Here is a 26,365-nt window from a genome sequence, read left to right as displayed (position 1 = left end):
CTCTCCTCCTCCGTGCGCCGCCCTGCCCTCTTGCGTCCAGCCGGCCCAGGAGGAGCTCCTCCCTCCCATCGCCAAAAATAACCTCAGGGTATTTGAGGAAGCCGACGAGCAGGCACGAATCAGGCATGGAAAAAAGAAAAAAGAAAAAAGAAAAGAAAAGAAAAACTGAAAAACTGAAACCCGAGTAAACGTTCTGGCAATCCACCTGCCCCTGTTTCCCAATAGAGTGATGACTTACAGTTTGCGTATGCTCCGGTACTTTTATTTCAGAGAGATAAGCAATGGCGCATCGTGTTACTTAATCTCAGCAGGTGAGCATTTACTACATGTTATACAGCTGGACTATGAATTACTTTTTATTGAAAATTTGTGACGATGGCAATAAATAATTAAAATCAAATCACTAAAATATGAAAATATTTTTTGCCAATGTATTCTTCCAGGCGTAAGACTGTCAGCCTTATATTTTTTCCCCAAATCACACCACCTTCATCAGCTGTCATGGTGTGCTCGCTTATGTACTCAAGATCTACCTGGTTCCTGTAAACTAACAGCTAGAAGTTATTTAAAGACAATCAAATACATTATAATAGAAGAATGACAGTAATTGCAGTTAATGCTCAAAAGGTTACGGCGACCTGAGTTAGTTATAGCCAGGAAATACTGTTCAAGCTTAACATTCAAGTGATGCTGTTTTGTTTTGGGTTGTTTTTCTTTTTGGGGGATTAGGGGTGGTTACTTTCACATTTTTATGCCAAATTCTAAATAGTATTTATCTTGACATATTTCATTGAATAAAGGTGTTTGCTTGGTTCCGTGTGAGTGATTGCTCTGTTTGCCTGTAGCAGATGGCATGTTTCACTGTTACACATCAAGCCTGTAAGTGCAAGACATACGTGAAGCTTATTTATTCCTAGGCCGCATTTCTCATGAGAACACGGCTTCTGAACGTGTGCCATAAATCTGTGCTTGTGTGTATTTGGGTTGCTGGTTGGGTGGGAGAGAGTGAGACAGAGAGGCAAGCACAAGGCTGAAATAAGGTCACTGTTAAAAGTTCTGTTGGAAGCCTTGATGGAGGTTCTCCTTGTGTTCTCATTTTGCCTGACACCTCCTATCTTCACAGTCTGCATAATGTGTGTGTATGTGTGTGTGTGTGTGTGTGTGTGTGGGTGGGTGTGTATCCAGAGTACTTCTTTCATGACAAGTGTGGCCCTCCGGGGCTGCTGTTCTCCATGAAGACACTAATGTGAAGTGACAGGAGAGCCAGTGGTGCACTGCTCTGAGGGGACCTGCATTGTGGAGGAGACCCAAGAGTCTGGCCCACAGTGGACAACAATAGGAAAAGATCTCAAAAGGACAAGGCCTGTCTGTCTTTGAAAAAGCGTCTTAGCCTGTCGCTTTTACTTCTCTTTTTTCTCCTTCTCTCCCTCTTTTTTCCTCACTGATTCTCTTCTCACACGTTTTTGGCGCTCAAACACACCAGTGAGGATTTTGTCCTGCAGCACTCAACAGAAGTCTCTTTCACTTTTATCAAAGGGCCAATTCATCATTTCTGAGACATGAGAGCAAAAGAAATTGAATCCATATACTTACAGCAGCCTGAAAGACTTGATTTCCCCCAAATTATTGTTCTTGCAACAGTAGTTTGCTCACACCAAAGGTTCGCAAATGATGTCATTATTCAGGCAGAAATGAGTATGTCAGCTAGGGGGGGTTAACAAAAACAACACCGGATATTTTTGCAGTGGTGCAACTGAAATACATTACAACCTAACTTTAAATCAAACGCGAAATGAGCTGCTCCCTTCAGCTCTGTGGGAGATTTGTCAACACGAACTAGCTTACACAGCTTCAAATTACAGCCACCGCCGGCTTTCCAACACGCATATGAATGTTTTCTTTATTTAGGCTATGCTCATAAAAGTTTAACGTTATACAGTGCATGTGACGACGGGGGCGCAGTCCCATCTGATTTTTTTCCTTTTCTTTGTTTGCTATTTAAAAAAGTTCAGAACTCGATAAACAATAATACAGAGGCTACTATAAGGAACATGTCAATAACTGACAATACTTCGGAAAGGAAATATTTCTCAGGATAATTTTTTGAGAAGTCGGTGTTACTCTAACTGCGGTCGCTTGGAGGCACTCTCTGTGAGGTCAGTCTTAATTGAATGGGTGCCTTCACAGGTGCGTCAATAGAGATTGAAGCCGGAAAAGAGGTGAAGAGGAACCCCTTCAAAATAAAAGTAATATATTTCGTGCTGGTTAGACTTCAGGGGAAATCACAAAGTTTTCCTAACCAGAGAAGAAATCAGCTTGAGTTTATACTAAATCAACAGCAGATACTGCTAGAGAGAGATATCAGCCCCACAATCGATTCAGACCAATTTAAGACAAGAAAAGATGAAGAAGGAACTAAAAAGACATAAAGAGAAAAACATGCAAAATCCCCAGATGACCATGTCAAATCTTGTCCTTAATTTTAAACCTATACAGGCCTCTCTGTTGTGTGGTATTAAAAATAACTGTTCCTTAGTACAGGCTTTAATTCTACGTTAATATTTATTAATGATCTGATATGAGAAAGACAGTGTTTGTGGCATTTTAAAAGGACAACAGCACTAGAGGCATACTTTCCATCACTATTTTCTTTCTTTCTTTCTATTATTTATTTATTTATTTATTTTTTTTAATTGCTTTTTACTATTTTTTTGCCAGTTCAAACGTGGGATTCATGTTTTTGGTATTCGCTGTTGCAAACTTAACACGTAGCTGGGAATGGATATAAATAATATTTTATATGCAAATAAAAGCATTGTTTACTTTGCTTTTTATTTGAATTAATATGTCGGATATTAGCTTTGATCAATGTTCATAAATGTCAACTATACTTTATTCTTTTAAATATTCGAAATAAACCTGTCTAATTTGATTTATTTATTTATTTTGCAAGATGAAATCAAATTTAATCTACTATCTTTTTGGTGATTTCTACTTTACTATTAATGGGATTCTTCTTCAGTTTCCTTTTCCCAAAACTATAGATATAGTGTTTTATTTTGAAGTGCGGTAACAGGAAGTAAGCGTGCCATCGCGTGTGTTTGACGCTATTTTCAGTCACATGGTGCTGCCCAAGCGAGGGCTGCTGATGGAGCCAGATGAAAAAGACAGGAGGCGAACCCCTCCGGTTGCGCGTCAGCATCCCCTCAAATAGGAATCCGCTTCTGTCACTTCTGCCCTGCACACCGAGAGACGGACGAGAGCAACCCCGAAACAACACCTGAAGGAGAATTTTATTTGGCATGCAACGGGTTTGATTTTCTTCGTTGTATTTTTTTTTCTTTTGTAATGCCAAAGAAGAAGAGTAAAGGGAGGCTGTGAGGAGGCTGGAGCCTTGCAAAGAATGATAGTGAGGATCAAGGCGCGCTGTCCCAGGAGAACTCATCTGAAAAGCTGGCCGTGAGAGACCGGGATGCTCCTCTAAGGCACCGGGGACGAGTGAGTACGACGCATCTGGTCTCCGTCGTTTTCATTTTTGCTTCCACTTTGGCGACATCTGGGCAGTTTTGGATAGTGTCCCTCCTTACCTCTGATTTATGCCGTAGCCACTACTCGATCCCACCTGTCTGATCAATGATTCACGGGCGTCTTTGTAAAGCGCGCATAACCGTGTCTTCACCGACGTGTGAAAGTTGCCCCTCATTTGGAAATGGTGCACTTTCAGCGGCAACTTAATGCACGCAGGCGTCAGGGGTTTGATGTCGTGCGGGTGATTGGGAGGTCGATCGTCCCCCTTTAAAGTTTTGATTAGCGGGGACGTGTTGCACACTGCGGCCACAGCGTCGGTGTTAGGCTAATTAATAAAGCCTTTGTGAGGGGCTCTCCTATCAAAGGCACTTATCATTAATCCACTGATGGCCCGGAGGGCGTGGGTTGCTGTACGTGATGTTAAGAGAAAGGCACCAGTCCTGCTCACACGCTCGGGCTGATTAATTATGGACTCAGAACTGATGAACTCGCTGACTATTAAGTGCCGAGGAGATGCAGGCTTGTCAAAAAGAACCAGTGGCTTTTCAGATCAGCGTAAAGTTGGATTGTCACAATTCAGTCGTGGCATTTGGGCTCTTTTTTTCTTCTTCTTTTTACTCAAAATACAGGTTCGGGCCGTTAAGACACGTGGTGTGTTAAATATAAGCTCGCCAGTTAGAAATGACATCATTTCATAACATCTGATTCACTCGGTAACCTGAAATAAGAGTGAAATCCTTGCTGTGCTGCTAAATGTGTGGGTGTGAGCAGAACTTCTGCAGCAGGCTCAGTGCATGTAGATGAATGAATCGCACTTAACTATGCAATAAGGGTTCCCATCTCCTCTGTGTGTGTGTGTGTGTGTGTGTGTGTGTGTGTGTGTGTGTGTGTATTTCACCTCATTACACCCATTGTGTTGACTTAAGCAGGAGGGTCACCCCTGAGGCCCGTTCTCCTGCCTTATTGAGGAGTGATGCCCTGAATTTCACCATGCTCGCCCTGATTACAGACGAGGGAGAGGCTTTTCAGCTTACGTGTTAAATTCACGGCCTGTTGTTTTGACTGAAGCATCATGCATGAGTGTGACGTATATTTCCTGCCGCAGATATGCCAGTGTATTACACAATCACCACAATGAAGAAGTACCCCCCTCAAAACAAGTGCTTTGTTTTTGAGAGGTGCTTAACTCTTGCACGTAATAGATTTCCAATTTGCTACGGAGCTCCGGCTTTGGTCCGAGTCTTCAGCAATTATATTTTGCAGCCTGCCCACGCATGCTTTGTACAGGAGCCCCACTATTCTTGGTTGTTCTACAAACTGACCAAAAAAAACCCCTCTCTCCCTTACAGCCCGTGTGCTGCATTTCTCCTGAGGCATTTTCAATATTCTCCCTGTGTATGTATTAAACATCAAGCTTGTCGAACTGCGAGCGCGGGGCCGAGCACTTTAAGGCAGAGTCAGCCTTCTGTTGAGGGTGACAGAACAGTCAGATGGCCCCCACAGGGCAGAGAACAATTCCTGCTGCTGATGCACCCAAGGCGACAGGACTGGAGCGCTCTTTCCTCCTCCCTTTTCTTTCATCCAACCTACATCCCATCATCCCTTCCCACCTTCATCTCAGAGAAATGGAAAAAAAAAATGAAAAAGGGGGGGGGAAAAAAGAGTCTCACTGGTTCTCTTGCACACCTGCACCACGGCGTCTCTTCTCTTTCCGTTTTCCTTGCGCTTCGACATATGAAACATTTACACCCTCCTTTATAAACACACATGCAGACGTGTGCCTCAGGACTAATATTTATGAGTGGCTGCTTAGGTCGTAAATCAGACCTGTTCTCACACACAGCACAGCTATACTTCACATGTAATACCTACAATCATGTTTTTTTTAGCATTTTGTCATAATTACATACCCTGCTATTCTCTACAACACACACATTTATTGATTTATTTGCAGTCAAATGCATTTGTTCTCTTATAAAGTCTCATTTTTATGAGTGTTAAACTGTTTTTGAGTAGAATTTATGTCATAAAGACGATTATGTAAAGGACTATTATATTCAGAGGTGTTTAAAAAAGTACAAACACTGCTCACTATCATGCACCGCATCTTTATCAGCGATCTGTCAACAGCCTCTCAGTACTACAAACTTAAAATGTTATAGAAGAATTGAACTGCAGCGCTTTGTCATATACATGCAGTCAGTGTGTCATAAAGGTAGTATTAGTCACTTACACGTATACATTTGCTCATAAAGTCAGGCTGTTTTGTCACACTGTGAGATCAGTCTGATTTGTTGCACAAGCATGACCTTAAACTCACTAAACGCTCACGTAACTGCTTGCCAGCTGGGTAAATTAGCATGCTTAGAAAAGAGATACTGCAAGGCTGTACTGGAAGAGAAAAATCATCTTTGTATAAAATGTTGCTATTCTTGGTGAACAACTTGAACTTAGTGAATTTTTAAGTTCTTCTGCGGTTGGTTTGAAATCTTCTCTGAAACGTAAAGATAGCCAGAAGACACGATTTCTTTCCAAAAAGGCTGCGAGCCAATCAGAAACTGAGAATCTCAACAGCTTCTCTGTTCAGAGAAACTACCCCCTGTTTCAAATAAATGCTCTGCACACTGACACAGATGTAAAGTGCCTATTCACTGTCATTTTTTTTCTTCTGGTACAATCGTACTGACTCATAATATTCATGCAAACAATTATACAACAGTTATAGTCTTTCATTTATAATCTTCCCCACACACTGATGTGTGCCTACATGCTAGCTTTTAGCAGATATCCTTCTGATCCCACTCACAGTATCATGCTCTCTTTTAAAAAGATTTTTTTTAAATCATGCAAACTACCATTCAGTTATGCATACATGATAAAAAGAGGGATATGTTGCCACGACTTTAAGTAAGAATGATAATGTTTAGAAGAAAAGCCACACAAATCTTCCCTTTTTAAAATATGTTTGAACCAAGTGCAATTTTCGTGTCCAATTTCAACTTCTCTCTTTTGTGGTTTGTTTGTTTTTTCTCTAAGTGTGATTTGCCAATGCTAACTTTTGTCAGTTTTGATTTTCTTTAAAAGAACTACAACTGACAGCGTACAGAATCAAAAATCAACTTTTCATTTTTGTGCACTTTTTTTTCATAAGAAACAAAGGTGAAGGTGATTTAAGTGTCTCATTAGGTTAGTTGTAAGGTGGTGTTCCTCTGCAATTTAAGTGAAGTTTGTGCCCTCCTCACTCACAGTGAAGAACTTGCTAACAGCCACACCATGGCGACATGTTGGTGTATGGCTGTGAGTGTGCCGGTGACCGTTGTGTGCATGTTGCACATCCATGAAATGGGTTGACTCATAATCTGACAAATGTGAGACTGACGCTAAGAACGTTGATTACACTGATCCCAAATCCAACAACGGCTAACTTGATTAGCTAACTAATGTTAGCTCTATGTCAACTCTGTTCTTCAAACTGCAGCAATACTGACTCATCCAGATTCAAAATACATTGCACGCTCTGAAGTGATTTGTGAAACCAACACTTTGCAGTTGCAAACTGTGCTTGTAGCAATGGAACAACACAACTGACTTTACAAAGCAGATTACTTTTTGGGTTACATGTTGCCGCTACAGAGTTTTCCCATCAGGATTCTTTATTATTATTTATTTTCCTTTTTTGTCTTTCCGTTATAATCTCTCTGGCAGAGACCCTCGGCAGCACGTAGTTGTTGAGAGCTTTGAAAATGTAAGCCATTGTCAGTGGCTTTTGGTTTGCTTGTTAAGCGTGATGGTAACTTTACAGATCACAGCGTTAATGGTCCATGAATCCTCAAAGTGTGCATGTGCATACACATGCAAGCATGTCAGCTGTGTGCCTAATAGCTCAGGGATCGAGGGGCTGTAGATTGGCCAGTCAGCCAGACAGATGTGCCCTAGCCTTGACTTGTAGTGCAGGGCTTCAAACTGGCCTGCCACCCAGCATTAGTGCCACGGATCTGTTACCAAAGGGCAGCAAAAGTTACTCTCAGCATAAAATGCTCTAAATTATTAATTCTGTTGTATAAGGCAATAAATGGCATTGCAGTGGCCATTCAAGGATAACATATTCAATAGATACATATAATGTGCATTCTAACAAATTTATATCAGATAAAATTACCATACCACAGATCAATACAGTGACTGCACAGCACTTCTCTTACTATTCGCTTAGCCTAATTAAAAAAACAAAACAAAAACAGGTTCGTTAGGCCTTCATCATTTTCACCATATTTTCCATGAAAAAAGCCTCGGAAGTGGTTACCACGGCTCATCCCCTGAGTCATCACTTGACGCAATTAACTAACAATTATGCAGGATCCTCCCGACTAATTGTCGAGTGCATGGAATGTTTAGTGTCCATTGTCTCGCTGTGCACTAAATATATTTCAGGCTTAGCGTGGCAAAAGCTTGCCATTAGAGTCTGAGCACGGTAATTCATACAGTAAGTATTGATTCATGTCTCAGCGGCACTACAGCATAATGTCCCTGAAAACAAACGCGAACAATAAATAAAGTAAAGAAAAGGCAGTGATTTACATAGTTATGCTTTTAACTCCCCATTATGTCTATTTGTAATGCACTTATAATCCAAACGACATAAAATAATGTACTTAGAACATTTTAGCTTTACTATTACATGTAAGTAATGTACTACAGCCTCTTCTGCTGAACGTGACCTGAGAGAAGTTATTCTCCTCTTTTGAACCTTGAATCAGAATCAGAAGACTTTATTTATCCCCAAGGGGCAATTAACAAACAACAGAGCAGCATGACGTTGAAGATAAGCACAATAAGAACAGGCAATAAGAGTGAAATAATGAATATACAGTATATACAGTTTTAAAATTAAAGTGACTGAAAGGTGAATAAATAACTGTAAGTGACTAAAAGTGAATAAAGTGTCGGTAGTATAAGAAGAGTGTAGTTTATGTTTATGGGTGTGGGAAATGGCCTTATCGGCTGGAGTTAAAAAGCAGAGTGGCTTTGGGGACAAAGGTGGCTCTCCTCCTCTCAGTCTTGCAGGAAATGCAGCGTCGCCCAGAGGGGAGCCATTGGAATGCAGGGTGAAGAATGTGAGATGGGTCGTAGATGATTTTGGCTGCCTGTCTAAGGGCCTGTTGGCTGAAAGCCTGTGCCAGAGTTCTGACAGGCAGGCCAATGATTTTAGAGCACACTGATGGAGTGTGCTGCAGTCTGTTCCTGTTCTGAAGGCTGGGGGAGTGGAACCAGCAGGTGATGGAGAAGGCCATGATGCTTTCCAGGAAGGCATAGTAAAAAGTCATCATGATGGGTGTGCTGACTCCAAAGGAGTTGAGTTTCCTAAGGAGGTACAGCCGTTGGTGGCACCTCCTGAGAATCTCCTCTGTGTTGGCAGAGAATTTCAGGAGGTTGTCAAATATGGTTCCCAGGTATTTGTACTCCTCAACTACCTCCACTGGTTTCCCGTGGATGGTGGTGGTGACTGAAGCGGCCAGATCCCTCTGCCTACTGGAGAAGGTCACCACCATCTCTTTGTTTTGCTCACGTTCAGTTCAAGTTTGGAGCTGTTACACCACTCTACAAACTCCTGAAGAGCAGGCCCGTGGTGTTGTGAGGGGCCTGACAGCAGTGACAGGAGAACTGTGTCGTCAGCATATTTAACCAGGTGACAGTTGGGCTGTGTGGATCTGCAGTCATCAGTGTAGAGGATGAAGAGCAGGCGGGAGAGCACACAGCCCTGGGGGGAGCCAGCTTTTGGGCTTTATTTTATTCAGCATTGCTTCTTGAAGTAAGCAACCTCATCCAGTAATTTGATGAAAAGCTGAAGAAAATGAATCTACTGTAATAAAATGCTGCAGTTTTTACATGTCAGTTTATTTAGGCAGAGGAAACTGTAGTAGACACATGAATCTTCTCGCATTAAACTTCCTATTAGCCGGTTTTAGAAAGTCTGAAACCCTTTAAGTCTCAACTGCAGGCATAGTTGTCAAATTATGCTTTGAGGAAATATTCCTTCCACCTTTAACTCATACTCAGCATTGCCACTGCATGTGATCCATTATTTCTTTGGTAGGGTTGCATGAAGGCGAACAAAATGCACGTGTGTGTTGGTTTTTTCCCCGTTGTGAGAACCACAAGTTAACTCATAACCTAGCTCATGTTTCAATACAAACACGATAAATCACCCACAATAACGATAATATGATAATGCAACCGTACAATTCTTTGATACGTGTCACGTAGCAGGACAGTTATTTACAGTAGATCGAATCTATCTGTGGAAATGAGGGAGAATAAAATAACCATAAAGGTAAAAACGGGTAATTTTGTTTGATTTATTGTATTGTGGTGTGAATTTTAATATTGTTTAATTAATTAGCTCTCTGAGTCACTTTGTCCAGCTGTCTGTGAAATGTCCCCTGTGAGTTTCTTCGTCATCTTTCATTCGGTAAGCTCCACCACAAGAACTCATGAAGTAGTAATTCCAGAAAATTAAATTTGGGAATCCACTCAGGACCTCTTAATGGTTTAAAAAAATAGTTATTAAAATATTTGGCACTGGTGTAGACCAGACCACTGTATCACATGGAAAGAAGTGCTATATCAGGGTTACATAGTTTGTCCCAATCCTAATCATCACCAAAGTCCTTTCTCTTCAGAGTGCCAGACGTGTGTAGGTGCCATTTTTGCCCTACTTTGTACTTGAGTCATGAGTGACTGAGCCTTTTTTTTTTCTTTAGAAAAAGGGGGGGGGAAAATGAATGCATCCTAAACCAGTTGCTCAGTTTGCACAATGTGAATCCACAGAATTCATAACTGTGTGATGCATTACAGGTGCAACTTGAGAAGGTGGATTTTTTTCTAGATGATTAGTCAGATCGCTAAATGAGTCTTTGAGACTTCTAAAATTACCTAAGTAGAGGTGATTTCTGATAAACTCTGTCTGTATTTTCAGACTTTTGTCTTTTCTTTCTTATAATTTAGAAAATGTGGTGTGTCTAAGCATGTCCAGGGGTTGCAGAAAAATCTCTTCAGTTGTTGTGGCCAAAATTTTGAGTAACCATAGAATGTCAGTAAACAAATAAAAATAAAATAAATAGCTGCATGTGATGTCTTGCACAAATGTCCCCTTTTTGTGCGTGAACCGATTTACCATTTGCGACATTTGTGTAGTCACAAAGTGCGAAGTGTGCAAAGTTCCTATTTTTAAATAAAAAGTGAATCTTTTTAGTTTCATTTGCCTAAGGAAATTTGACCTTGCTCGACCTTTTCCAGCACTCCAGACAGCGTTCTGCTGTCTGCAGTGTTGCTCCTCTGAATGTTCAGGGCCACACTGAAAAAGCCTTACAGCTACAGTACAACAAGTACCCTGTTTCCATGCTGATAAAAGAGGGAGGAGAGTTTTTCATTCTTAAAGTTAGAGTTTCTGACTTCTTGTGGGTGGAGAAGTGTTTATACTGTAAATTTAATCTGCACAAACAGAGCATATCTTCTTGATCTCATTAGCGAGGATGGGATGCTCTTCTTTAGCTTGCCTCTTGTTTTGTACTGCTGTAAATAACAAAAGAAATACTCCCTACTCTTGGTTCAAGAAAAGAGTGTTACATATGCATTTTCCTTGATCAGATTTAGGCTGAGCTAAAGCCATCGTCTATATAGTTACAGATGTGTTGCATCAGGTGTTTTACTTAAGCTTAATACTGGCATCTGTGCGAGAGACCTCTAGATTGGCTTTGGCTGCAAATAAATCACATTTTCTACCACCATCTAGCAAACATACATGGAGTTAGTTATTGGAGACATTTTAAGTGTTTATTGATTGCAATGGATATCTGTTTGTGAGTGGACGTCAGCAAAAAAATGTACAAGAGGAAACGAGCTAAAAGTTCTTTATTGTCTTTTGAGTGTAGCTATATCTTCCCATTGAATGCATTCGATTTGATGCTATTAAACCAGCCATCTGTCTCTGTACTTCCACTTATGTCTTATGCATGTTTGTTATATGTTTGTTCTCACTGGCGACTCACACTCATGCGTTAATTTGAATGTGAGGTGTTCCTCCGCCGTAAGTCTCTTTCTGTTAGAGACGCAGACAGTGGGAGCACAGTGTGCACTGGTGGGCGAGTTCACCTTTGCAACAGTAGCTGTTTATTGATTCCTCTGACAGTCACACAGGTGTTAGCGATGGAAGATCAGCCTCTGCACTCAGAGAACACGGTGACAGTGGGGCATTCATGCTGACTTCCCTGTTTATTTATTCATTAACAGGCGGTTTGCTCCTCAGCTCCGCCTCAGAGGACTATTTTCACCCGTTTCACCTCCTGAGGTTCTAGATAGTGGCACATCGGGTACCACATCTGTCACACATGCACACGCATGTACAGTAGCGTCAGCTTCACCCTGTGCTTACCATGAATGAGTGAGCCTGTGGGGGACAGTGAAAGCCGGAGGAAGAATGAAGGGTGGAGTCGAGGGCTCCGGGGACCATGGCAAGACAGATCCTTTATTGATTGGTTTAGTAAGAGAATCCTCAGGCTTTTAGTGGGGCTGCTTAATAAGAGTGGCTTGTGGAAAGAGAGATCACATCATCTGAACTCCACTCCAGAGGCTGCCTCTGGCTTTAAAGAATAGTTCACAGCAAAATCAAAACATAAACAAGAGGGGGGCTAATCCGTTTAAATAATGGTTTTCGGCACTCCACAACTTTCAGGATTCAGAGGTATCTCGTTACACAAGAGCTCACATCAGAGTCGTTTACTTGCACTTTCTCCCTGAGGTCAGTTCAGGTTTTCAAACATGCAATATAATGGCCCAAAAAAACTTTTGACACATGGCCAGATGAGTACCCTGTCACAAGCGCGTCCATACATCCGATTCAAAACCTAAAAGGTAGAATTTATGTATCTACCTATCACATAGTACATAGCAGGATCACACAAAACGAAACTTGAGATCTTGCGTTGGGTTTGTGCGCCTGTCACAGCGGGGATGGTGTGGTTTTTTGTGCACTGACGTCTCTTTTTCTTTTTTCCTTTTTTGCTGCACGCTCCCCTATCTGCCTATCTTGGTGTTAAGTCAAGTGCCTGGCTTCAGAGAAACTCTGAGCTATTTAAGGAGGCAGCACATTGTGCTAAGCGAGGAAGTAAAGTGACACAACTGGGGTTGAGATTTCTTGGTGTCTGAAAACCTTGAAAATATCTTTATTTAGTACTCTGCTCCCCCGACACCTTGCAGATTGCACCTAGCTACCATCAGATAATGAGTAGCTATGGAAGCAAGCAGCACATCAAAGCCCGAAGATAAACAACGCATTACTGACAATAGTTCTTTTACATGTTATTGCAAAATGACATTTCTAATCAGAAAGCCTCTTATTGCTATCTTTAGGTCATTTTAATTTTTGAGCAAGTGCTAACAAAAAAATAGTAATCATCATTTTGACAATTCAATTTATAGATAATTTAATGTCAGGACTGATACAGACTAATGTGACTCCAGTGAATGTAGAACATGTAATACAGTGCGTATATTATTGAAAGAAGGGCTGGGACTATTTTGGGCTGTTTTTGATGATTTAATTTTATTATTTATGTATTCACCTCCACATGAAAGAGCGCTTAGGTCCCATGTGGTTTGTCTTTTTCTCGCTCATGCACACTTTTTCATGCAAACACATGCACAAATCCATATTTATTTAGTTATTTGCTACCATTTTTGCAACTACCATCACCATTTTTTATAGATATATATCTATATATATATATGTGTGTGTGTGTCTGTGTGTATATATATATATATACACATATCCACATACGTCTGCCCTTTTGCAACTAAGCTGGTGCAGTTCGTTTCAGTGTAAAGAGACACATTTGTGTGCTGATACAGTCTGGTGGGTTTTTTCATGTGCTTGGACTTGTTTAATTAAAGCACCTGCTGTTTGTCCCCTTCATTCACCCATTTGATCGATAGCAGGCTGGCTCTGTCAGTGTGGTAGCTGTAATGGAATCTTTGCTAACCCAATTAGCAGTGCCCCTGCACTATATTAACCCTATTTACATCAGTACACATACATCTCCCTGACATGAAGCATGCAAGGCCGTGCAGCTGGTCAGACATTCAGCGAAATGAAGTCAAGTGCATAGAACATTTCATATAACAGGTTTAGACCTAATGTCCTTATCACTACTCATACCCTTTGGTTCTTCCATAGCGAGCATTAATGGTTGTAAAATATTAATGGCCTGTAATGTCTGTTCCTTTGTTGTTGTTGTTGTTGTTGTTTTTTATTCAAATAAATGAAGCATTGGATAATTCAGGAAATAGGACTTGAATAGGATGTTTGGTACTTTTCCAAAGTCATTTCTGTTCATGAATGTTATCAATACCTATACTGTTTTTTCTATATACTTATTGATACAGAAGCATTGTGATGTCTCCAGTTATGTGTTTTTGTTGTTGTTGTTGTGTTTTGTTTTTCTGCTGGCGACCATTAGTAAGTCGATGATTCCACAGCAAAATCGGCTGGTTCATTATGATGATGTTTGTTTATCCTGTGCTTATGTTAAAAATGCGTATTTTTATTGAACTTTTCTCAGCTAATGCTTTTCATCATGCTCAAAAATTCACTGCAAGTGGAGCTATACATATGATGTCAGCCAACATTGTCTCCTACTATTAGACGCTTATATAAGCATATTCTGTTTATTTCACTTTTCATTATTTATTTATCTGCTATTATTTGTGCCAATGAAACAAAGAGTTATTACAACATATATGAAAAAACAACTGTTATGACGTTTTTTAGCTCTCATCGTGCTGTGTTTGAACATTATAAAACATTGCCATTAGCAGGTTTAATACATTATACTGTATATTTATGCTACAGAAGTTCATCTGTTTGGCTCTCATTTCGCTTGTTTTTGTACTATGTTTAGTTTAATTAATAATTAAAATTATTAAAATACTCTTGCTGGCCACTTCATTAGGTACACCTGCTCATCCACTTGTTAACCCTAATATCTAATCAGCGGCAGCAACTCAATGCACTTAGGTATGTAGACATGGTCAAGATGACTTGCTGAGGTTTCAGAGCGGAGAAGAAAGATTTAGATGAATTTATGTGATGGCTGTTGGTACCAGTCTGGCTGGTCTGAGTATTTCAGAAACTGCTGATCTACTGGGATTTTCACGCACAACCATATCTAAGATTTACAGAGTATGCTCTGAATAAGAGAAAATATCCAGTGAGTGTCAGTTCTCTGGGAGAAAATGCCTTGTTGATGCCAGAGGTCAGAGGACAACAGGCAGACTGTTTCGAGCCGATAGGAAGGCAACAGAAACTATTGGCTTATCTTCACTGGCTCCCAGACTCTAACTCAAAATCCTTCTGATCACATACAAGGTCTTGAATAGTCAGGCCCCATCTTATCTTAAAGACCTCGTAGTACCACATCACCCCAATAGAGCTCTTCGCTCTCAGACTACTGGCTTACTTGTGGTTTCTAGGCTATTTAAAACTAGAGTGGGAGGCAGATGTTTCAGGCCCCTCTTCTGTGGCGCAAGCTTCCGGAGACAGACACCCTCTCTACTTTTAAGATTAGGCTTAAAACTTTTCTTTTTGATGATGGTTGATACACCACTCTGCATTTATTCATTAGTTATTATTAATCTCTGGCCTGTCATCCTCCCCTCACCCTAACTTGTCGCAGCAGTCCCTGAGCCTGGTTCTACCAGAGGTTTCTTCCTGTTAAAAGGGGTTTTTTCCTTCCCACATGTTACTAAAGCACTTGCTCATAGGGGGCATCTAACTGTTGGGGTTTTCTCTGTTTTCTGTGTATTATTGTAGGAACAACACCTTATGGAAACAGTTTTTGTGATTTGGCGCTATATAAATTAAATGGACCTGAACTGAATAACCGTTCATTACAGCCAAGGGATGTAGAATGTTACTGTATCTCTAAATACACATTGTGTTAAACATTGTTAATAACCATTTCACTTCCTTTATGACTATAGTGTGCCCATCTTCTGGTGGTTGGTTGGAAACATGGCAAGAAGTTCACTGTACTCAAATGGCCTCCAGAGTTTTGGGGGCAAAAGGGGGTCCAACCTAGTACTAGTAAGGGGTACCTAGTAAAGTGTTTGGTGACTATATGTACTAAATGCATTCAACTAAGTGCTGTAGTTGAATGGGAGCCTCTAAAGTGTGTACCCTATCATTTGCCCTGTAACACCTGGGATAATGAATGTATGGAAAATTAACCAAACTGAAATGACAAATAAACCCCATCTTCTCCTTGGTTGGCAGCTCTGTTTGTAAGCCAAAGTGAACAGATATTAGACTCAATAGAAAGGAACTCCAAGCACAGTCAAAATGCTGTTCTTAACATTATTCACACAGGCGAAAGGCAGAAGATAATGATATTCTAGCTAACTGGTATGGGTCTCTGCTTCAAACCCCACATATCATTTTAGATGTAGCAGCACGATTTGTGCTGATAAAATTAGTCATCTGTGACTTTTCTTCAGTGTCAGAGGCTGTGAGTAGTGTAATGGATGAGCAGGCGTAGTAACTTGGCAGCAGCTGTGCTACAGTGGAGGTGTAAGGTAGGTGGCCTTGGACAAGGAGTGTAAAGAAAGGCAGGATGACTCACCTAGTGAGGAGCATGCAATACTCCATTGACGAGCAACCCACAGAGCTCCCTCTTCTGTCTCTTCTCCATCTGTGGTGTTTCGTAGGACAGTCAGGGAAAGCAGGAGAGTGATGGGAAACATGCATGTAGGTTAACGTTTCAGAATTCACCTGGGGTAATGGTTTTTCCATAAGCTGCCATTGTTGAGGCTGACCTGGCTTTTAAGACTGAATCAAATCGATGGCTTCTCCGTCTGAGGCTGGGAGGAGCGAGGGAGCCTGTCTCTGTCTGCACAGCAACGATAACACTGCTCAATAGGCACTAACCACCTTTCAAATGGAAATGTAGTATCCAGTGAAATTAGACACAGTTATCTGGATGGTACTGAGTAGCTACGGGGCTGTGAATGGGAGATGGTAGGGCGACTGTTGAGGGTGTGTCACGCTTTGACTTTGTTGTCCCAGAGCTTAGCTTGTGCAGAACATTCGAGGTTCACGTTTCATGTCTTTGAGGTTTGATAAACACACCCAAAAACACGCAAAAAGAAATTGTGTTTCATATCAAAGGCATGTACGATTGGATGCAAGCTTGCAAGTGCAGAGGGTGACTCACCACCCAAAACCATGGGGGTGTGTGGTACAGACAGTATGCTAAGTTACAGTACACACTCATCACAGTGCCAGTTCGTTCTTCCTGTGTCTCCCCCTCTCTCTCTCTCTCCCTCACTTGCCATGTCTTTGCTTCCCACCTCTCTCTATCACTCATTAGCTTGCTTGCAAACACACATGCGCACCCAGACAAATTCAGACTAAGGGGGTGGATTCACAAATTGCTGACATAGAAAGTGAGTGCTGTGATCAGGTTCAGTGCTGGCTCAATCCTGTAAAACCCCCAGGGAAAGGTTTAAAATAAATCACTCATAGATTCTGCCTGCCCTGAAGATTAAAGTGGGGGAAGAGTGTGTTTGTGTCTCTGTGTGATCATTCGAAATAAGACAGTTTGTCTGCATTTGTGTCTCTTTTGTTTCTGTGAATTTACGCCATGTGCATGTAGTCTGCGTCTTCGTGAGAGTTACTGACTTTAAAGGTGATGAAAAGAGCCACTGGGTGGGTGTGCTAAATGGCTGTATGAGAGTGTTGGCATGTGTAACTGCTCCAATTGGCTTGCCGGAGTTGTCCTCGGGGAAATAAGGGCACCGGCACAAGCGAGATAGCCTGCCACTGATACAGAGTTATGTGTCTTTCCCATATTTGCAGGTTTTTCTTGTGCATTAAGACTGATGCCTGGAGATGCAACAAATGTGCAGAATGTGCAGATACAGGATGCAGTCATTTACATTTTGTATGCGTGCATGTTCATGCATCTCATATCTAGCTAGACCCATAGAAGTTTTATCTATGAGCCTGGAAATGTCTTTGTTTACATGAACAATATGTCTGAGCATATGTAGACGTACTGTCTGTGTCCAAAGGCTACGTGTGTGCAGTGGGTTTAGTCAGGTCTTCCAAGAGGTCCATATGGCGTTAGGGGCAATAAATGGACTCTAGGGGGAACAATCGGCAGCTGTTTTCATAGTCACACTGAACCATGACCTTTACCCTCCAGTGTGTAAGGGCGTGTGGTTAAGTGGCTCTCTGCTCATTATAAAGCATAGAGTGCTCTGGATTTGAACCCACCCAGACCACCTCATTTGCATATTACACCCTTTCTAACGACACAGCTGAAGATGCTGCGCTGTCGTCCGCTGTTTTTGGTCATCCGGGGTTTTTGTACCCATGTTGCATGACCTATAATTAATCCTATACAGTGTGCATCATCAGACCAAATCCCATTTATAGTTTTACTGTTTGTCAGTGCTGTTATTTAATAGATTATCGATACTGGTCAGTGTGTTAAGTGTTGATCAGCCTAAAGGAAACTAACTGGAAACTTTGTGATGAAATCAGAATCAGAATCAGAATCAGAATACTTTATTAATCCCGAAGGAAATGATATGACTTCAAAATTTAAGGAGTCAACTCTGTCAAATATACTGTCAATACAAGGTCAGATACTTTCAGGTAGGAAATGTTTTCTCACTTAATGTGGTTCATTGGTGGAAAAAGAACTAAAGTGCCATGAATCAGTCATCAAATAACTCAATGACATAAAAACATTCAGTCGTGACAAAATCATTCTTTCCTATTTAAGGATCGGTTGACTTGTACAGCGTGTGTGCACATAACTTGTAGGTTGTGACCTTTCAGAAAGGTCGCTTAAAACGTGACGTGAACACATTGTATGAGATCAATAATTGTATAGGGTCTGCCTGGGTTTCCAGGCTAACTCTATCAGCATAGATGATACCTGGTGCACTGCCAAACATTTCTGGGATTTGCAGTCAGGAATTTCTACTCTGCTGTTGCAGGATTGTGGACATAATTATAGTATTCTGACAGTAACTGTTTAGATAAGATGACGTACCAAACAGAAGTCTCAGACGTCGGTAACGAACAGTTCAGACCGGATACATGTAATGTTACACCCATGCTTGTAATGATTAATTGCATGTTAATATGGAAACATGAGCAGCAGTGCCAACATAACAGAATACAGTGCATATCACAATTATACCAATACCAAACAGTGCAACAACGCAATTAATTTCCCCTTGGCATAGTCATAAGTCATCAGAGAAGCCGTCCACCCCCTTTTTAGCTCCAGTTTAGCTTTGGTTCAGCTGAACCTGTGTTTGTTTTGACAGAGCAATCAGGCCTAGTTTGGCATGCAGCTGCGCTTTAAACCCCTCTGGGTTCGAGATTAGCTGGAGCCACTCTAGACCACGGCTAAGCACGTCAGATGCTAAGCGACAGAGTAATTGTCCCATTAAGTTTAAACTGGAAAAGATTAGGTGCACTGTTAATAAAAGGCTGAAATGTTATGCTTTATTTCATGAGTACAGCTGCTGAGCATGAGTACGCGAGGTGGATAAAAAAAAAAAAAAGCCCTCTTGTGCTGAAAAGGTTGAGCACCACGGTAGCTGAGTTTCAGTTTTGCTGGTAATTCAAAAAATCTTTTTTTCTTTGTAACTGTTGATTGAGCTGTAGAGGATTGGAAGGTGCGCGGTTGGCTTAGAGAGAAGATAAGGGAACTAATTCCTTGCCTCTTCTCTTTCTGCTCTTTGATCCTCACCTCCCGCTTCATATCTCTTTGATTGCCATGTTTATGACAGCTCCTTTTCCTTTTCTCCTCTTGCCTCTTTCCTCTCCTGCTGTGTGGTGTGGCATGTCAGCAGTTCATCTTCTGTTGGAGGTCTTCGCACACACGCGCGCACGCTCCGAATCGAGCATAGACAAGCGCGAGTGGAACACACACTCAAAGGAAGACACACCCGCCTCCATCCTAACTGAGGTAAAGTGAGTGCACCAGCATCCGTGATGAATAATTGAGTTATCTGGCTCTGCGCAGAAATAGCAATCTCCCCACATAAGTGTGAAAACATCACTTGCCACCGGAGACCTGGGAACTGGTGCTGCCATGTGGGTCTACACGTGTATGCGTGTGTGCTTCTGACTGTATTAGGTTATGTGGGACCTAAGTCATTTTTTGTGTTTTAATCTGTGAATATTTTAGAGAGGGAGTCACGGTCTCAACATGCCTTTCATTACATGCGGAGGTGGTGACGTTTGCGTATCTGAGCTACAAAATGAAAACGTATGAAATATTGTGACGTTGAAATGAGAGGATGCCTCCTTCAGCGTGATGCTCCGATCACTCAGGCCTGTGTGATTTGAAGAAGAACTTAAATGTGGAATCTTTTTGAGTCCATCTCCAGTCGTAAGAGCAGCATTTTGATCACACACCCTGCCCATGTAGCTCAAACCTTAAAAATATAATATTTTGCTAGAAAAATATAAAGAGATACACAAACATAAATGGAAATGGAATATATAACCAAAAAACAGGCTTTGTACACTTCTAACAAGCTTTAAAGTCAAGTAACCACTTTTATTTTTCAACACAGCCTAACTCTCTTTCAAGCTTTCTTGCAATTTCTTTAAGTAGATTTCAGGAATAGTTGTCCAGGTTTCTTGAAGGACATCCGAAACTCTTCTTTGTATTGTCAAAATGATCCCACACTGCTTCAGTAATGTTGATGTCTGGGAGACCGGCACATGAATGATCCAGTGGCATGGCTGTTGCTCAGGTGGTGGTGGTTCAGGTGGTTTGATCCTTTGCTGCTCCAGTCTCCATACCGAATATCCTTGGGCAGCGTACTAACCCCAAGATGCTCTCTGATGCATCGGAGTGTGAATTTGTGTGAACATTAGATAGAAATACCTTAAACATAGAAAAAAGCACTTGTGTGAATAATGGGTGAGAATGGGCAAATGAGGCCTGTTGTATAATGTATTTTGAGTGATCAAGTAAAGTAGAAAAGCGCTATAAAGGAACCAGTTTATTTACCTTTAAAAAAAATCCAGTTATGGTATGGGATCATAATCACGCTGAAAAATTAAACCGTTACCAATAAGATGCTCAGATCAAAATCGATACTACTAATGATCCTTTGTATTCAGTTATAATATATATATATATATTACAGTTTTCCAATAGTACTGCAACATGACATATTTTTCCATAAACTGTCGTTGCTAAATATAGGACAAGACCTATTTCTGTAGTTTGATTGTGGTAACAGCAGCTCTGGAGATTATCGTAGTTGTTTAAATAATCATAACTAGTGTTTTGTGCGGAGCTTAAGCATTCCATCTGTCTCAGAGAGGACTGACCTGATGTAAATCAGCTACAATGCCTGGCATATATTCTCCCAGCGAGCACCTCCCAGGAGCCCTCTGAAGCAGTCGAAACGGTGACATGACAAAGCTGAGGGAGCAGAATCACAGCAAAGTGACAAATAAGGCCAAATCTGACAGGCGAATCCTCTGAGCAGCTCCACATTTTGACAGATCCTTCAGCGGAGAAGCACAAGCCAACGCCCTCCACGGGAGCGCGATTGGTTAATGCTGTTTCATAACACTACGGTGGAAATGATCACGTATGTGGCAGATCACCTATCAGATATGGTACATATACTGTACTGTGTGCTGTACAGTATAAAAGTGAGGTTATATAATAAGGAGGAAACCTTTGAAGAGTAAGTGTTAGTGCTGCAGTAACACAGGCTTGGGGGTGGACTCAACCAGCTGTTGGGTCTAAACACCCGGTGTTCCGTTATGGGGAGACAGCAGCAGATTAAACAGCAATCCCGCTGATCCAGCCCCACACAGTTAGCCCGCCACTCCCCCTCCCCCTCATACACGCCCACATTCATCACGGCGAGGAGGTGCTACTGTGAGTGACCATTTTATCTTCTGCTGGGCTGTAATCTGGTCTGTTCATGTGGCAGTGTTTTGCCATAATAGGTAACAAACCTGAAAAGAGGGCGAGGGTGAGATAGGGTTAAATCTGGGGCAGGCTGTCCCAGGATGGATAGCTTCCACAGCTGTCAGCGTGATGGGGTTTACTGGGAGGGAGTGCAGGGATGACATTATCAAGACACTCAAGGTAGTAAGAGATGATGATGGAGCATGCTGTGAAAAAAAATGGTGAGTTTCTGGTGTCATCATGCAGTTAAGCAAGTGTTTGCATATGTTTGACAGCACGCTTGCACTGACATTTACACTGCTGCGTGTGTGAAACTGGGATTTAGTGATAGTGTGCAGTTTGGTTTCAGGCAAAAAGAAGTGAGCCTCATGCCCCTGCTCTTTGCTTCCTATGTGTTTTCTAAGGGGTTAAGAGTCTTTAGTGTGGAAATCGTCATTAATCTGCTCTGTGCAGACGAGTCAAACAGAGCTGGGAATATTAAAACATGTAGGGAGAAGTCTCCCTGGATCATTCGAAATCCTGTTTGGATGTTTCACTACATTGCAGCTGAGAGATTGAGCCATTCCCAATCCCGCTTTACTGCATCTGTCTCACCCATTCTTTGTTCTGGTGTTTTCCTATCCCTCTTCTCTCTCTTTCTCTGTCTTTCTTTTTTTCTGACATTCTTGCGGCGACTTCTTTTTCTCTAGTCTGCCTGTCTCTCTTTCTCTCTCTTTCTCTCTCTCGCGCTTCTCGTCTTTTTGCTGCCAGCTGGGGAATTGGGAGGGTTCCTCCAAATTGGCACACAGATGAATAATGCATCTAAAGCAAAAGCAGAGAGCTGGGGTTGGATATATCTGTCTGTCAGACTCTTTCTCTGTATTACAGTTATGTACGGAGTTCTGCTGATACTTCAGAAGAGAAAAAGAGACATTTGACGCACTCTACCCTTCTTCCCATTTACTTTCCCGTCTGTTATTAACTCTTTTATTCTCGGGAAACGTGAGCATGTATGGTCGCAGAACACTGCGGATAACATGCAAGCCGGATGGTGATACATAGTGTGAAAGATTCTTGAATTTTGGAGCTTTTCTTTTTAGTAACAACGCACATACATAATGCATACATAGTAGTTTGATTTCATTTGATTCTCTGTCACTGTATGCATGAGTTTCTCTGCATGTGTGTGTGTGTGCGTTTCTTGCTATTCCCAAACTGCAGTGTTAAAAAGCAAACTGCACTCGTGAGCATAAGCTCACAGTAGAACCATCATTAAAGTAATGAGCAGGAAGTTAGCACTGAAGTCAACCATAAACAGAGAGTTAGAGAGGGAGAGGAGAAAACAGGGAGTGAGGGAGAGAGAGCGAGAGAGATCCCCAATCCCATAAGGACAAATCTTAAATCCTGAGTGTTGCTTCTGACTCATTCTGGTTAATTAAGTCGAGTCAAGTGAGAGGAAAATGGGGTCTTGCCTTCCCTGAGTCTGTAGGATCAGCACTATACTGTATTTGCAGCTTATGTAGTCTCTCACTGGAACTGTCCTCTGTGCACTCACAAAGCAGGAACGGAACAAATTGTATTGAGTCTATTCCTCCTATTTTTATTAGCTTGACCTGCACAGCCTCTTTATACTCAGAAGATTTCACACACACTTCCTGTCAGCTCTGAAATTTACATATACATCAAGAGAAAATGCTCCCATTCAGCATTAGCTTTCAGGCAGTAGATACGCTAATGGTTTCATTTCTCACACTTTATTATTCAACTCCCACCAATTCATGGTAAATGTTATTTGCTCTGCACATCCTGCATTCTGCAGTTAAAATAAACACGTATCCCACCCCCTCCGAAACTCAGAGAAACAAAGAAATCTGTTGAGCAACCTCTGGGATTTTCTTTGTTGTATTATGGTGGAAAGATTTCGCCATGCGACAAAGGATGAGGCAAACAAGTGAAATGTCAAAACCCTGTGTAACTCTAAAAATAAAACAACACAAGGGTTGCCGTTCGAGGACATCACAGGCGCTCGATCGGGTGTGGAACAGATAAAACAAACAGTTCTTTATACCCAACAGCAACCGGGGTAGAGCTGCCAACTGTCCTCTGCTGAGAATAGCAGAGAGCGGATTTTAGAAATGTTTACCTGTTTAACATTTTAAACCAAGTGCCCTTAAGATGTATAATGGCAGACAAACAACAAGGGCCTTTAATCAGCACAGCGTATCCAAAGTGCACCATAATGTGCAAAATATCATTTATTTACATTTGAATTACATAATACGCTTTGTGACGATGTAATACAAATGCTGTGTGATGCAATAAAATCATAGTTAGTCCCATCACAGCCTTAAGGCTAAAGGATAAGCCTGAAATTATTCTGTAGTTTCTGTACTCAAAGCAAATCCTATAAGAAGACTAAATCTAACAAAACATTAGTCCGTCCCTCTTCTGACGAATCTTTTAAAAGGCAGTTCTAGATTAGCTATTTCCTATCATTTTCTGAGTAATGTTAGGTCTGCAGGTTTTATCAAACGCTACACAAACAGCATTAATTGGCACGTTTTTCAAGCTGAGAAAATAAACTACACTGTTGATTTTGGACAAGTATGCAGGGCTGTGGCATGGACAAATATGCGAGTTTAGTCTTTGGATGGTGTTAGTAAGTCTGTTAGTAATGTGATCCATGTACTTGGTTAAAAAACATAAATGCAGAGTATCAGTAGATGCAGTAGACAAAATGTAAATATAATGTAATGTGAAAAATATGAAAATCTTTTATTTTTATTCATTTATTTATGTTATTTAACCCCGTGTTTGCGTGGGTTCCCGCCGGGTACTCCGGCTTCCTCCCACCGTCCAAAGACATGCAGCTTGTGGGGATAGGTTAATTGGATAATCCAAATTGCCACTAAGTGTGAATGTGCGAGTGAATGTGAGTGTGAATGGTTGTCTGTCCCTGTGTGTTGGCCCTGCGACAGACTGGCGACCTGTCCAGGGTGTACCCCGCCTCTCGCCCTATGACAGCTGGGATAGGCTCCAGCGCCCCCCGCAACCCTGAAAAGGATAAGCGGAAGCGAATGGATGGATGGATGGATGTTATTTAACCTTCATTTAATAAGGGTAATAGTAATTATACAGATCAAAAATCTCAAATTAGCATGTCTTGTCCAAGATGGAAAGCAGCTCAATTCATTTCACTTCAATGTTATTTGATTTATATAGTGGCAAATCGCAGCAGCAGCAGTTTCAAGTCAAGGACTTTATATTAAAAGGTAGTCACCCTACAACAATAAAGAGAAAACCCCCACAATCAAATGACCCCCTTTGAGCAAGCACTTGGCAAGAGCAGGAAGGAAAAACTCCCTTTTAACTGTAAGAAACCTCCAGCAGAACCAGGCTCAGGGATGGGCAGCAGTCTGTTTAGTTACCATGGATTACACAATAATGCGCACACAGCAAAACATAAAAAAGACTGTATGTATGCAAAAGATGGACAGTGACATGTAAAAACATACAATATTATAAACTTTAAAGCTACAGAAACACAACTGAATTGTCACACAGTCGTCACAGGTGCACAGGTGCAGTGTGCACTAAATAATACTAAATTGGTTGATTTTTGCACCTGATTCCAAGAAAATTTGAATATGCTCTTTCCTAATTCAGTAAATGCTTTGTAGATACATAAAAGGAACAACGCCTGGGAGCGAAGGCAGTGACTACCAATAGTTTTATGACGGATGTAGGTCTGTAAATAAAAAAATGGATAGCTGAGAGAGAGAGGGCCTTGAAAATAAGACGACACCCGTGGTTGAATTTAGGGAAAGACAAAGCAGACCATTCATCTCATAGACAGAGCACCGCATCAGCAAAGTGCGTGCCTGGCTGTAAATTTTTAAATGTGTACAGCAAAGGGGTTTTGAATATGTGGCATGATTTTGGAATTATTTGAATGTTTAATAAGTGAACATATTAAATCACAAGTAACGTAGGGCTTAGGTGAAATGGCAGTTGATGATCTTGTGGTCAACAGAGATAAGTCATACATTCTGTGCAAGAAAGACACATTCAGCAGCTCAGCAAAGGATAGCTGTCAGCAGCAGTGCCAGAGCTGCAGAGCCAGATACTAATGTTCATGAAGTTAGAACCTAACTGAGGAAAAAAAAAATTTTAATTTTTTTTTTGATAAAACTTTAATTTTTTTTTACTTAATTTTTTAAATGTCAAAAAAATGTAGAATTTCCCCTCCAAAATTAATATATATATAACATATTTATTTATATCTCGTAAATAAACAGGCTATTCTGAAACAAAACCAAAAAAACTGACCCTACACTTGTCACTGAATGCTTTTGCTCATTAAGGAAAGTATGCTTAGTAAGCTTTTAGCAGAGTCCAAATCATATTTGTTCTTGGTTATGAGATTAGAACATTAGTCCAGGACAAAAGCTCAGCAGGTTAAATTCACTTGATCTTTTATGCGACCGTTTGTAACAGGTCACTTCGGGATAGGCATTAAATTGCAAACTGAATTTTCAAGTTCCTGTACAAGGTCTTAGTCCTGTGCCTGTCTGTGTGTGTGTCCGTGTGTGTTAGTGAGGCTTAGCTGATGGCAAAAATGTCAGAGGGTTAAGCTGTGCACCCCCATCCCTCCACCCCACCTGCCTTCCTGTGCGTCTCTTTCCCTTTTTACTGCTGTCTCCCCATCAGTCCATGTTGTTATGCGCAGCGTAGCGGTGTCCCGCGGGGCCTGAGATTGCCACGGACATGATGTGATTCCGCGTCTCCTTTTAGCTGTAATATGCTGCACTACAGGCCTCTGATGAACTTGCCTCATA

General features: G+C 41.3%; 1 protein-coding gene across 3 annotated transcripts in view; it reads left to right on the top strand.

Moving 5' to 3' along the window:
• Positions 1 to 3,112: 3,112 nt before the first annotated feature.
• LOC120719245 overlaps positions 3,113 to 26,365 on the top strand; it is a 43,119-nt gene continuing 19,866 nt past the window's right edge. Inside the window, exons 1-2 of one of the 3 annotated variants that reach the window (XM_040008315.1) lie at positions 3,113 to 3,498; positions 19,456 to 19,571. The gene's annotated coding sequence lies outside the window, so the exon portion shown is untranslated. The remainder of the gene's footprint in view (positions 3,499 to 19,455; positions 19,572 to 26,365) is intronic. The other 2 variants (XM_040008316.1, XM_040008314.1) reach the window with 2 other exon arrangements.

Source organism: Simochromis diagramma, unplaced genomic scaffold (genome assembly GCF_900408965.1).
Source record: "Simochromis diagramma unplaced genomic scaffold, fSimDia1.1 OVJJ01000545.1, whole genome shotgun sequence".
Taxonomy (NCBI): domain Eukaryota; kingdom Metazoa; phylum Chordata; class Actinopteri; order Cichliformes; family Cichlidae; genus Simochromis; species Simochromis diagramma.
The sequence above is the reverse complement of the archived record's forward strand: the minus strand, read 5'-3'. Positions and strand labels throughout refer to the sequence as shown.